Below are 13,836 nucleotides of genomic sequence, written 5' to 3'. Positions count from 1 at the left end.
AGATAGAGGTAGATATCCACCCTCTCCTAGAGAGAGATAGAGGTAGATATCCACCCTCTCCTAGAGAGAGATAGAGGTAGATATCCACCCTCTCCTAGAGAGAGATAGAGGTAGATATCCACCCTCTCCTAGAGAGAGATAGAGGTAGATATCCACCCTCTCCTAGAGAGAGATAGAGGTAGATATCCACCCTCTCCTAGAGAGAGATAGAGGTAGATATCCACCCTCTCCTAGAGAGAGATAGAGGTAGATATCCACCCTCTCCTAGAGAGAGATAGAGGTAGATATCCACCCTCTCCTAGAGAGAGATAGAGGTAGATATCCACCCTCTCTTAGAGAGATAGAGGTAGATATCCACCCTCTCTTAGAGAGATAGAGGTAGATATCCACCCTCTCCTAGAGAGAGATAGAGGTAGATATCCACCCTCTCCTAGAGAGAGATAGAGGTAGATATCCACCCTCTCCTAGAGAGAGATAGAGGTAGATATCCACCCTCTCCTAGAGAGAGATAGAGGTAGATATCCACCCTCTCCTAGAGAGAGATAGAGGTAGATATCCACCCTCTCCTAGAGAGAGATAGAGGTAGATATCCACCCTCTCCTAGAGAGAGATAGAGGTAGATATCTACCCTCTCCTAGAGAGATAGAGGTAGATATCCACCCTCTCCTAGAGAGAGAGAGAGAGGTAGATATCCACCCTCTCCTAGAGAGATAGAGAGAGGTAGATATCCACCCTCTCCTAGAGAGAGATAGAGGTAGATACCCACCCTCTCCTAGAGAGAGATAGAGGTAGATATCCACCCTCTCCTAGAGAGAGAGATAGAGGCAGATATTCACCCTCTCTAGAGAGAGAGATAGAGGCCGATATCCACCCTCTCCTAGAGAGAGAGATAGAGGTAGATATCCACCCTCTCCTAGAGAGAGAGAGAGAGGGTATATATCCACCCTATCCAAGAGAGAGGTTAGAGGTAGATATCCACCCTCTCCTAGAGAGAGAGATAGAGGTAGATATCCACCCTCTCCTAGAGAGAGAGAGAGGTAGATATCCAACCTCTCCTAGAGAGAGATAGAGGTAGATATCCACCCTCTCCTAGAGAGATAGAGGTAGAGTATCCACCCTCGTCCTAGAGAAGAGATAGAGGTAGATATCCACCCTCTCCTAGAGAGAGAGAGAGGTAGATATCCAACCTCTCCTAGAGAGAGATAGAGGTAGATATCCACCCTCTCCTAGAGAGATAGAGGTAGATATCCACGCTCTCCTAGAGAGAGAGAGAGGTAGATATCCACCCTCTCTTAGAGAGATAGAGGTAGATATCCACCCTCTCTTAGAGAGATAGGGTAGCCCGCCCTCACGAGAGAGATAGAGGTAGATATCCACCCTCTCCTAGAGAGAGATAGAGGTAGATATCCACCCTCTCCTAGAGAGAGAGATAGAGGTAGATATCCACCCTCTCCTAGAGAGAGATAGAGGTAGATATCCACCCTCTCCTAGAGAGAGATAGAGGTAGATATCCACCCTCTCCTAGAGAGAGATAGAGGTAGATATCCACCCTCTCCTAGAGAGAGATAGAGGTAGATATCCACCCTCTCCTAGAGAGAGATAGAGGTAGATATCCACCCTCTCCTAGAGAGAGATAGAGGCAGATATCCACCCTCTCCTAGAGAGAGAGAGATAGAGGTAGATATCCACCCTCTCCTAGAGAGAGAGATAGAGGTAGATATCTACCCTCTGCTAGAGAGAGATAGAGGTAGAAATCCACCCTCTCCTAGAGAGAGATAGAGGTAGAAATCCACCCTCTCCTAGAGAGAGATAGAGGTAGATATCCACCCTCTCCTAGAGAGAGAGATAGAGGTAGATATCCACCCTCTCCTAGAGAGAGAGATAGAGGTAGATATCCACCCTCTCCTAGAGAGAGAGAGATAGAGGTAGATATCCACCCTCTCCTAGAGAGAGTTAGAGGTAGATATCCACCCTCTCCTAGAGAGAGAGATAGAGGTAGATATCCACCCTCTCCTAGAGAGAGAGAGATAGAGGTAGATATCCACCCTCTCCTAGAGAGAGAGATAGAGGTAGATATCCACCCTCTCCTAGAGAGAGAGAGAGGTAGATATCCACCCTCTCCTAGAGAGAGAGAGATAGAGGTAGATATCCACCCTCTCCTAGAGAGAGATAGAGGTAGATATCCACCCTCTCCTAGAGAGAGAGATAGAGGTAGATATCCACCCTCTCCTAGAGAGAGAGATAGAGGTAGATATCCACCCTCTCCTAGAGAGAGAGAGATAGAGGTATATATTCACCCTCTCCACTTGTCTTCCTTCCAGTCTTCTCCCAGCGTTTCTGTCTCCTTGGGCCTTTTCTCCTTCTCTCCCAGGAACGCATAGTCCTCCTCCTTACACATCTCTCTCATGGACTACAGAATGAAATCATCACATCCCTCTCATGGACAACAGAATGACATCATCACATCCCCCTCACGGACTACAGAATGACATCATGATATCATAACACCCCCCTCGTGGACTACAGAATGACATCATGATATCATAACATCCCCCTTGTGGACTACAGAATGACATCATGATATCATAACATCCCCCTCGTGGACTACAGAATGACATCATGGTATCATAACATCCCCCTCGTGGACTACAGAATGACATCATGATATCATAACATCCCCCCATGGACTACAGAATGACATCATGACATCCCCCCGTGGACTACAGAATGACATCATGATATCATAACATCCCCCCCGTGGACTACAGAATGACATCATGATATCATAACATCCCCCTCGTGGACTACAGAATGACATCATGATATCATAACATCCCCCTAGTGGACTACAGAATGACATCATGATATCATAACATCCCCCTCGTGGACTACAGAATGACATCATGATATCATAACATCCCCCCCGTGGACTACAGAATGACATAATGATATCATAACATCCCCCTTGTGGACTACAGAATGACATCATGATATCATAACATCCCCCTCGTGGACTACAGAATGACATCATGATATCATAACATCCCCCCGTGGACTACAGAATGACATCATGATATCATAACATCCCCCCGTGGACTACAGAATGACATCATGATATCATAACATCCCCCCGTGGACTACAGAATGACATGATATCATAACATCCCCCCTCATGGACTACAGAATGACATCATGATATCATAACATCCCCCTCGTGGACTACAGAATGACATCATGATATCATAACATCCCCCGTGGACTACAGAATGACATCATGATATCATAACATCCCTCCATGGACTACAGAATGACATCATGATATAACATCCCCCCATGGACTACAGAATGACATCATGATATCATAACATCCCCTCGTGGACTACAGAATGACATCATGATATCATTACATCCCCTCGTGGACTACAGAATGACATCATGACATTCCCCCGTGGACTACAGAATGACATCATGATATCATAACATCCCCCTGTGGACTACAGAATGACATCATGATATCATAACGTCCCCCTCGTGGACTACAGAATGACATCATGATATCATAACATCCCCCTCGTGGACTACAGAATGACATCATGATATCATAACATCCCCCCGTGGACTACAGAATGACATCATGATATCATAACATCCCCCTCGTGGACTACAGAATGACATCATGATATCCCCCCCGTGGACTACAGAATGACATCATAACATCCCCCTCGTGGACTACAGAATGACATCATGATATCATAACATCCCCCTCGTGGACTACAGAATGACATCATGATATCATAACATCCCCCTCGTGGACTACAGAATGACATCATAACATCCCCCTCGTGGACTACAGAATGACATCATGATATCATAACATCCCCCTCGTGGACTACAGAATTACATCATGACATTCCCCCGTGGACAACAGAATGACATCATGATATCATAACATCCCCCTGTGGACTACAGAATGACATCATGATATCATAACGTCCCCCTCGTGGACTACAGAATGACATCATGATATCATAACATCCCCCTCGTGGACTACAGAATGACATCATGATATCATAACATCCCCCCGTGGACTACAGAATGACATCATGATATCATAACATCCCCCTCGTGGACTACAGAATGACATCATGATATCCCCCCCGTGGACTACAGAATGACATCATAACATCCCCCTCGTGGACTACAGAATGACATCATGATATCATAACATCCCCCTCGTGGACTACAGAATGACATCATGATATCATAACATCCCCCTCGTGGACTACAGAATGACATCATAACATCCCCCTCGTGGACTACAGAATGACATCATGATATCATAACATCCCCCTCGTGGACTACAGAATTACATCATAACATCCCCCTCGTGGACTACAGAATGACATCATGATATCATAACATCCCCCTCGTGGACTACAGAATGACATCATGATATCATAACATCCCCCTCGTGGACTACAGAATGATATCATGACATCATAACATCCCCCTCGTGGACTAGAGGAGGAGACTGATTGTGTTTTTAAGACAACGGGGAACTCAGCGGGGGAAAAACAAGTTCAAATCATGACGTCAGTCATCTTCAGGTCAGGAAGTTGGAGCTGTAGAAAGATGCCTGAGTTTCCGAGTTCGATGACCGTTCAAAATGATTTTTCCTAGTTGGAGATTATTTTTTTCCCCCCCAGAGTTCCCAGTTTGTCTTGAAGGCACTGAAGTCGGACTGGACAGGAACCCAGGAGTGAATCTGTACGTCCCAATGAGATGCTCATGTCTTTGTTAAAGTTTGACAACAGCGTTCACTTACCTTAGACATGGGAATCCCTTCAAACTTAATGACATGGTCCATCCTGGACAGGAAGGACACAGTTACTACACTACACACACACACGTACAGTTAATACACACACACACACACACACACACACACACACACACACACACACACACACACACACACACACACACACACACACACACACACACACAGTTAATACACACACACACACACACAGTTAATACACACACACACACACACACACACACACACAGTTAATACACACACACACAGTTAATACACACACACACACACACACAGTCCGCAGTTAGAAAATACACAGATACACACACACACACACACACACACACACACACACACACACACACACACACACACAGTCCCCAGTTAGTAAATACACATTTAAACACTAAACACACACACACACACACACACACACACACACACACACACACACACACACACACACACACACACGGCCCCCAGTTATTAAATTCACAGTTAAACACAAATATTTCCAGTTAGTATTGTCAACACCTCCACACTCAGTCACATTAAACCTCCTCTTGCAATACTCATCAGTACTACTAATCTACGACTACCAATACAAGCACATACAATATACTCTTTGCCTTGGTTCCAATATTGTCCTACTATAAAGCTACTGTCCCAGTCAAGGCAGGTAGATGGACTGACCTGAGGCCAGATCTGGTGGGCTGCAGCCTTCTGTGTGTCTGTAGAGTCCTCTGGTTCTGTCTCTCTGTGTGTCTGTAGAGTCCTCTGGTTCTGTCTCTCTGTGTGTCTGTAGAGTCCTCTGGTTCTGTCTCTCTGTGTGTCTGTAGAGTCCTCTGGTTCTGTCTCTCTGTGTGTCTGTAGAGTCCTCTGGTTCTGTCTCTCTGTGTGTCTGTAGAGTCCTCTGGTTCTGTCTCTCTGTGTGTCTGTAGAGTCCTCTGGTTCTGTCTCTCTGTGTGTCTGTAGAGTCCTCTGGGTCTGTCTCTCTGTGTGTCTGTAGAGTCCTCTGGTTCTGTCTCTCTGTGTGTCTGTAGAGTCCTCTGGTTCTGTCTCTCTGTGTGTCTGTAGAGTCCTCTGGTTCTGTCTCTCTGTGTGTCTGTAGAGTCCTCTGGTTCTGTCTCTCTGTGTGTCTGTAGAGTCCTCTGGTTCTGTCTCTCTGTGTGTCTGTAGAGTCCTCTGGTTCTGTCTCTCTGTGTGATGTCCCGTTATTTGTCCCACTGGTCCCTATTATAGCCAGCACGTGTGTCCAGTGACCCTCCCATGTTACAGTGTGACCACACGTCTCAGAGATGGCAGCTATTCAGCAGCGGCCTGTCAGAAGTGTCACTCTCTCACTAATAAAGAAACGCTGCATGGCACCATGGGTCGACCTGTTCGGGCTGCAGGGGTCTGGCGACGCCCTTCCCTGAGGCTCTGGTGGGGGAATGGGTGTCGTGGGGTGTAATGTCAGCTGGGGGGGGGGGGGACGGTGTAGCTGCAGGGGTCTGGCAACGCCCTTCCCTGAGGCTCTGGTGGGGGAAGGGGTGTTGTGGGGTGTCATGTCAGCTGGGGGGGGGGGACGACGACTGTTGTCATGTTTGTGTTGTTTTCCAGACCTGGGTACCACAGCCCTATAGAATGTGCTTGGGCTGGCAGTGATTTACCCATGATGCCACTATTCAAGCATCAGTAACACTAGACGAGGAAAGGACAGGAGAGAGAGAGGGATCACTGGCCTGATAGAGGAAAGGACAGGAGAGAGAGAGAGATCACTGGCCTGATAGAGGAGAGGACAGGAGAGAGAGAGAGATCACTGGCCTAATAGAGGAAAGGACAGATGAGAGAGAGGGATCACTGGCCTAATAGAAAATGGAAAATGGTTAGGGTTAGCTAAAATGCAAAACTTCTCCCTGACACGACTTCAACATGTTTTGCCGTAGCTCTATACCATCAAGCCTCAGCCTGCAGACGGGCTCAGAGTTGTTTTCTGGAACATTGGGTCAGAGGTCACCAGCCCCCCCCCCCCCCCCCCCCCCCACCCCCACACACACACACTCCTTCCTGGTGTGATGTCATCAGGGGAAAGTCAGGTTGCTGTGTGGACAGCTATGTCCCCTACCCTCCCCCCACATCTCAAACCTCTGGCAGTGTTAAACCATAAGGGTATATAACTGAAACCTCTGGCAGTGTTAAACCATAAGGGTATATAACTGAAACCTCTGGCAGTGTTAAACCATAAGGGTATATAACTGAAACCTCAGTGTTAAACCATAAGGGTATATAACTGAAACCTCAGTGTTAAACCATAAGGGTATATTACTGAAACCTCTGGCAGTGTTAAACCATAAGGGTATATTACTGAAACCTCAGTGTTAAACCATAAGGGTATATAACTGAAACCTCAGTGTTAAACCATAAGGGTATATAACTGAAACCTCAGTGTTAAACCATAAGGGTATATTACTGAAACCTCTGGCAGTGTTAAACCATAAGGGTATATTACTGAAACCTCAGTGTTAAACCACAAGGTATATAACTGAAACCTCAGTGTTAAACCATAAGGGTATATAACTGAAACCTCAGTGTTAAACCATAAGGGTATATAACTGAAACCTCAGTGTTAAACCATAAGGGAATATTACTGAAACCTCTGGCAGTGTTAAACCATAAGGGTATATAACTGAAACCTCTGGCAGTGTTAAACCATAAGGGTATATAACTGAAACCTCAGTGTTAAACCATAAGGGTATATTACTGAAACCTCTGGCAGTGTTAAACCATAAGGGTATATTACTGAAACCTCTGGCAGTGTTTAACCATAAGGGTATATTACTGAAACCTCTGGCAGTGTTAAACCATAAGGGTATATAACTGAAACCTCTGGCAGTGTTAAACCATAAGGGTATATAACTGAAACCTCTGGCAGTGTTAAACCATAAGGGTATATTACTGAAACCTCTGGCAGTGTTAAACCATAAGGGTATATTACTGAAACCTCTGGCAGTGTTAAACCATAAGGGTATATAACTGAAACCTCTGGCGGTGTTAAACCATAAGGGTATATTACTGAAACCTCTGGCAGTGTTAAACCATAAGGGTATATAACTGAAACCTCTGGCAGTGTTAAACCATAAGGGTATATAACTGAAACCTCTGGCAGTGTTAAACCATAAGGGTATATAACTGAAACCTCTGGCAGTGTTAAACCATAAGGGTATATAACTGAAACCTCTGGCAGTGTTAAACCATAACAGTCTGTCTGTCTGTTCATGTTTAAACCCACCATTATAATATTCTACTAGCTAGTTATATCACCCATTATAATATTCTACTAGTTATACCACCATTATAATATTCTACTAGCTAGTTATATCACCATTATAATATTCTACTAGCTAGTTATACCACCATTATAATATTCTACTAGCTAGTTATACCACCATTATAATATTCTACTAGCTAGTTATACCACCATTATAATATTCTACTAGCTAGTTATACCACCATTATAATATTCTACTCGTTTTACCACCATTATAATATTCTACTAGTTATATCACCATTATAATATTCTACTACCTAGTTACACCACCATTATAATATTCTACTAGTTATACCACCATTATAATGTTTTACTAGCTAGTTATACCACCATTATAATATTCTACTAGTTATATCACCATTATAATATTCTACTAGCTAGTTATACCACCATTATAATATTCTACTAGTTATACCACCATTATAATATTATACTAGTTATACCACCATTATAATATTATACTAGTTATACCACCATTATAATATTATACTAGTTATACCACCATTATAATATTATACTAGTTATACCACCATTATAATATTATAGTAGTTATACCACCATTATAATATTTTACTAGTTATACCACCATTATAATATTCTACTAGCTAGTTATACCACCATTATAATATTCTACTAGTTATACCACCATTATAATATTCTACTAGTTATACCACCATTATAATATTCTACTAGCTAGTTATACCACCATTATAATATTCTACTAGTTATACCACCATTATAATATTCTACTAGCTAGTTATACCACCCATTATCTAATATTCTACTAGTTATATCACCCATTATAATATTCTACTAGCTAGTTATACCACCACTATAATATTCTACTAGCTAGTTATACCACCATTATAATATTCTACTAGCTAGTTATACCACCATTATAATATTCTACTAGTTATACCACCATTATAATATTATACTAGCTAGTTATACCACCATTATAATATTCTACTAGTTATACCACCATTATAATATTCTACTAGTTATACCACCATTATAATATTCTACTAGTTATACCACCCATTATAATATTCTACTAGCTAGTTATACCACCATTATAATATTCTACTAGTTATACCACCATTATAATATTCTACTAGTTATACCACCATTATAATATTCTACTAGCTAGTTATATCACCATTATAATATTCTACTAGTTATACCACCATTATAATATTCTACTAGCTAGTTATACCACCCATTATAATATTCTACTAGTTATACCACCATTATAATATTCTACTAGCTAGTTATATCACCATTATAATATTCTACTAGTTATACCACCATTATAATATTCTACTAGCTAGTTATTTCACCCATTATAATATTCTACTAGCTAGTTATACCACCATTATAATATTCTACTAGCTAGTTATACCACCATTATAATATTCTACTAGCTAGTTATACCACCATTATAATATTCTACTAGCTAGTTATATCACCATTATAATATTCTAATAGCTAGTTATACCACCCATTATAATATTCTACTAGTTATACCACCATTATAATATTCTACTAGCTAGTTATACCACCATTATAATATTCTACTAGTTATACCACCATTATAATATTCTACTAGCTAGTTATACCACCATTATAATATTCTACTAGTTATATCACCCATTATAATATTCTACTAGCTAGTTATACCACCACTATAATATTCTACTAGCTAGTTATACCACCATTATAATTCTACCTATTATACCACCATTATAATATTCTACTAGTTATACCACCATTATAATATTCTACTAGCTAGTTATACCACCATTATAATATTCTACTAGTTATACCACCATTATAATATTCTACTAGCTAGTTATACCACCATTATAATATTCTACTAGTTATACCACCATTATAATATTCTACTAGTTATACCACCATTATAATATTCTACTAGTTATACCACCCATTATAATATTCTACTAGCTAGTTATACCACCATTATAATATTCTACTAGTTATACCACCATTAGAATATTCTACTAGTTATACCACCATTATAATAGTCTACTAGCTAGTTTATATCACCATTATAATATGCTACTAGTTATACCACAATTATAATATTCTACTAGCTAGTTATAACCACCCATTATAATATTCTACTAGTTATACCAACCATTATAATATTCTACTAGCTAGTTATATCACCATTATATAGTCTACTAGTTATACCACCATTATAGATTCTACTAGCTAGTTATTTCACCCATTATAATATTCTACTAGCTAGTTATACCACCATTATATATTCTACTAGCTAGTTATACCACCATTATAATATTCTACTAGCTAGTTATACCACCATTATAATATTCTACTAGCTAGTTATATCACCATTATAATATTCTAATAGCTAGTTATACCACCCATTATAATATTCTACTAGTTATACCACCATTATAATATTCTACTAGTTATACCACCATTATAATATTCTACTAGTTATATCACCCATTATAATATTCTACTAGTTATACCACCCATTATAATATTCTACTAGGTAGTTATACCACCCATTATAATATTCTACTAGTTATACCACCATTATAATATTCTACTAGTTATATCACCCATTATAATATTCTACTAGCTAGTTATACCACCCATTATAATATTCTACTAGCTAGTTATACCACCACTATAATATTCTACTAGCTAGTTATACCACCATTTAATATTCACTAGCTAGTTGATATCACCCATTATAATATTCTACTAGTTATCCACCATTATAATATTCTACTAGCTAGTTATACACCCATTATAATATTCTACTAGCTAGTTATACCACCATTATAATATTCTACTAGCTAGTTATACCACCACTATAATATTCTACTAGCTAGTTATACCACCATTATAATATTCTACTAGCTAGTTATATCACCCATTATAATATTCTAGCTAGTTATACCACCATTATAATATTCTACTAGCTAGTTATACCACCATTATAATATTATACTAGCTAGTTATACCACCCCTTTATAATATTCTACTAGCTAGTTATATCACCATTATAATATTCTACTAGTTATACCACCCATTATAATATTCTACTAGTTATACCACCCATTATAATATTCTAGTAGCTAGTTATATCACCATTATAATATTCTACTAGCTAGTTATACCACCATTATAATATTCTACTAGTTATTCCACCCATTATAATATTCTACTAGTTATACCACCATTATAATATTCTGCTAGCTAGTTATACCACCCATTATAATATTCTACTAGCTAGTTATATCACCCATTATAAAATTCTACTAGCTAGTTATACCACCATTATAATATTCTACTAGCTAGTTATACCACCCATTATAATATTCTACTAGCTTGTTATACCACCCATTATAATATTCTACTAGTTATATCACCCATTATAATATTCTACTAGCTAGTTATATCACCCATTATAATATTCTACTAGCTAGTAATACCACCATTATAATATTCTACTAGCTAGTTATACCACCATTATAACATTCTACTAGTTATACCACCATTATAATATTCTACTAGCTAGTTATACCACCATTTAATATTCTACTAGCTAGTTATATCACCATATAATATTCTACTAGTTATATCACCATTATAATATTCTAATAGCTAGTTATAACCACCCATTATAATATTCTACTAGTTATACCACCATTATAATATTCTACTAGCTAGTTATACCACCATTATAAAATATTCCTAACTATTTTTATCACCCATTATAATATTCTACTAGCTAGTTATACCCCATTATAATATTACTAGTTATACCACCATTATAATATTACTAGTTATATACCATTATAATATTATACTAGTTATACCACCAATATAATATTATACTAGTTATACCACCATTATAATATTTTACTAGTTATACCACCATTATAATATTCTACTAGCTAGTTATACCACCATTATAATATTCTACTAGTTATACCACCATTATAATATTCTACTAGTTATACCACCATTATAATATTCTACTAGCTAGTTATACCACCCAGTTTAATATTCTACTAGTTATACCACCATTATAATATTCTACTAGCTAGTTATACCACCATTATAATATTCTACTAGTTATATCACCCATTATAATATTCTACTAGCTAGTTATACCACCACTATAATATTCTACTAGCTAGTTATATCACCCATTATAATATTCTACTAGCTAGTTATACCACCATTATAATATTCTACTAGTTATACCACCATTATAATATTCTACTAGTTATACCACCATTATAATATTCTACTAGCTAGTTATATCACCATTATAATATTCTACTAGTTATACCACCATTATAATATTCTACTAGCTAGTTATACCACCCATTATAATATTCTACTAGTTATACCACCATTATAATATTGTACTAGCTAGTTATATCACCATTATAATATTCTACTAGTTATACCACCATTATAATATTATACTAGCTAGTTATACCACCATTATAATATTATACTAGCTAGTAATACCACCATTATAATATTCTACTAGCTAGTTATACCACCATTATAATATTCTACTAGCTAGTTATATCACCATTATAATATTCTACTAGCTAGTTATATCACCCATTATAATATTCTACTAGCTAGTTATACCACCATTATAATATTCTACTAGCTAGTTATTTCTCCCATTATAATATTCTACTAGCTAGTTATACCACCATTATAATATTCTACTAGCTAGTTATACCACCATTATAATATTCTACTAGCTAGTTATACCACCATTATAATATTCTACTAGCTAGTTATATCACCATTATAATATTCTAATAGCTAGTTATACCACCCATTATAATATTCTACTAGTTATACCACCATTATAATATTCTACTAGTTATACCACCATTATAATATTCTACTAGTTATATCACCCATTATAATATTCTACTAGTTATACCACCCATTATAATATTCTACTAGGTAGTTATACCACCCATTATAATATTCTACTAGTTATACCACCATTATAATATTCTACTAGTTATATCACCCATTATAATATTCTACTAGCTAGTTATACCACCCATTATAATATTCTACTAGCTAGTTATACCACCACTATAATATTCTACTAGCTAGTTATACCACCATTATAATATTCTACTAGCTAGTTATATCACCCATTATAATATTCTACTAGTTATACCACCATTATAATATTCTACTAGCTAGTTATATCACCCATTATAATATTCTACTAGCTAGTTATACCACCATTATAATATTCTACTAGCTAGTTATACCACCACTATAATATTCTACTAGCTAGTTATACCACCATTATAATATTCTACTAGCTAGTTATATCACCCATTATAATATTCTACTAGTTATACCACCATTATAATATTCTACTAGCTAGTTATACCACCATTATAATATTATACTAGCTAGTTATACCACCCATTATAATATTCTACTAGCTAGTTATATCACCATTATAATATTCTACTAGTTATACCACCCATTATAATATTCTACTAGTTATACCACCCATTATAATATTCTACTAGCTAGTTATATCACCATTATAATATTCTACTAGCTAGTTATACCACCATTATAATATTCTACTAGTTATTCCACCCATTATAATATTCTACTAGTTATACCACCATTATAATAT

General features: G+C 37.8%; 1 long non-coding RNA gene across 1 annotated transcript; it reads right to left on the bottom strand.

Moving 5' to 3' along the window:
- Positions 1–2,312: 2,312 nt before the first annotated feature.
- LOC115189821 (uncharacterized) lies at positions 2,313–5,633 on the bottom strand. The gene is made up of 3 exons (XR_003877002.1): positions 5,513–5,633; positions 4,826–4,868; positions 2,313–2,410 (listed from the first exon to the last, which is right to left on the bottom strand). It is a non-coding gene; the product is annotated as an uncharacterized LOC115189821 (long non-coding RNA).
- Positions 5,634–13,836: the final 8,203 nt, after the last annotated feature.

Source organism: Salmo trutta, unplaced genomic scaffold (assembly GCF_901001165.1).
Source record: "Salmo trutta unplaced genomic scaffold, fSalTru1.1, whole genome shotgun sequence".
NCBI lineage: Eukaryota > Metazoa > Chordata > Actinopteri > Salmoniformes > Salmonidae > Salmo > Salmo trutta.
The sequence above is the reverse complement of the archived record's forward strand: the minus strand, read 5'-3'. Positions and strand labels throughout refer to the sequence as shown.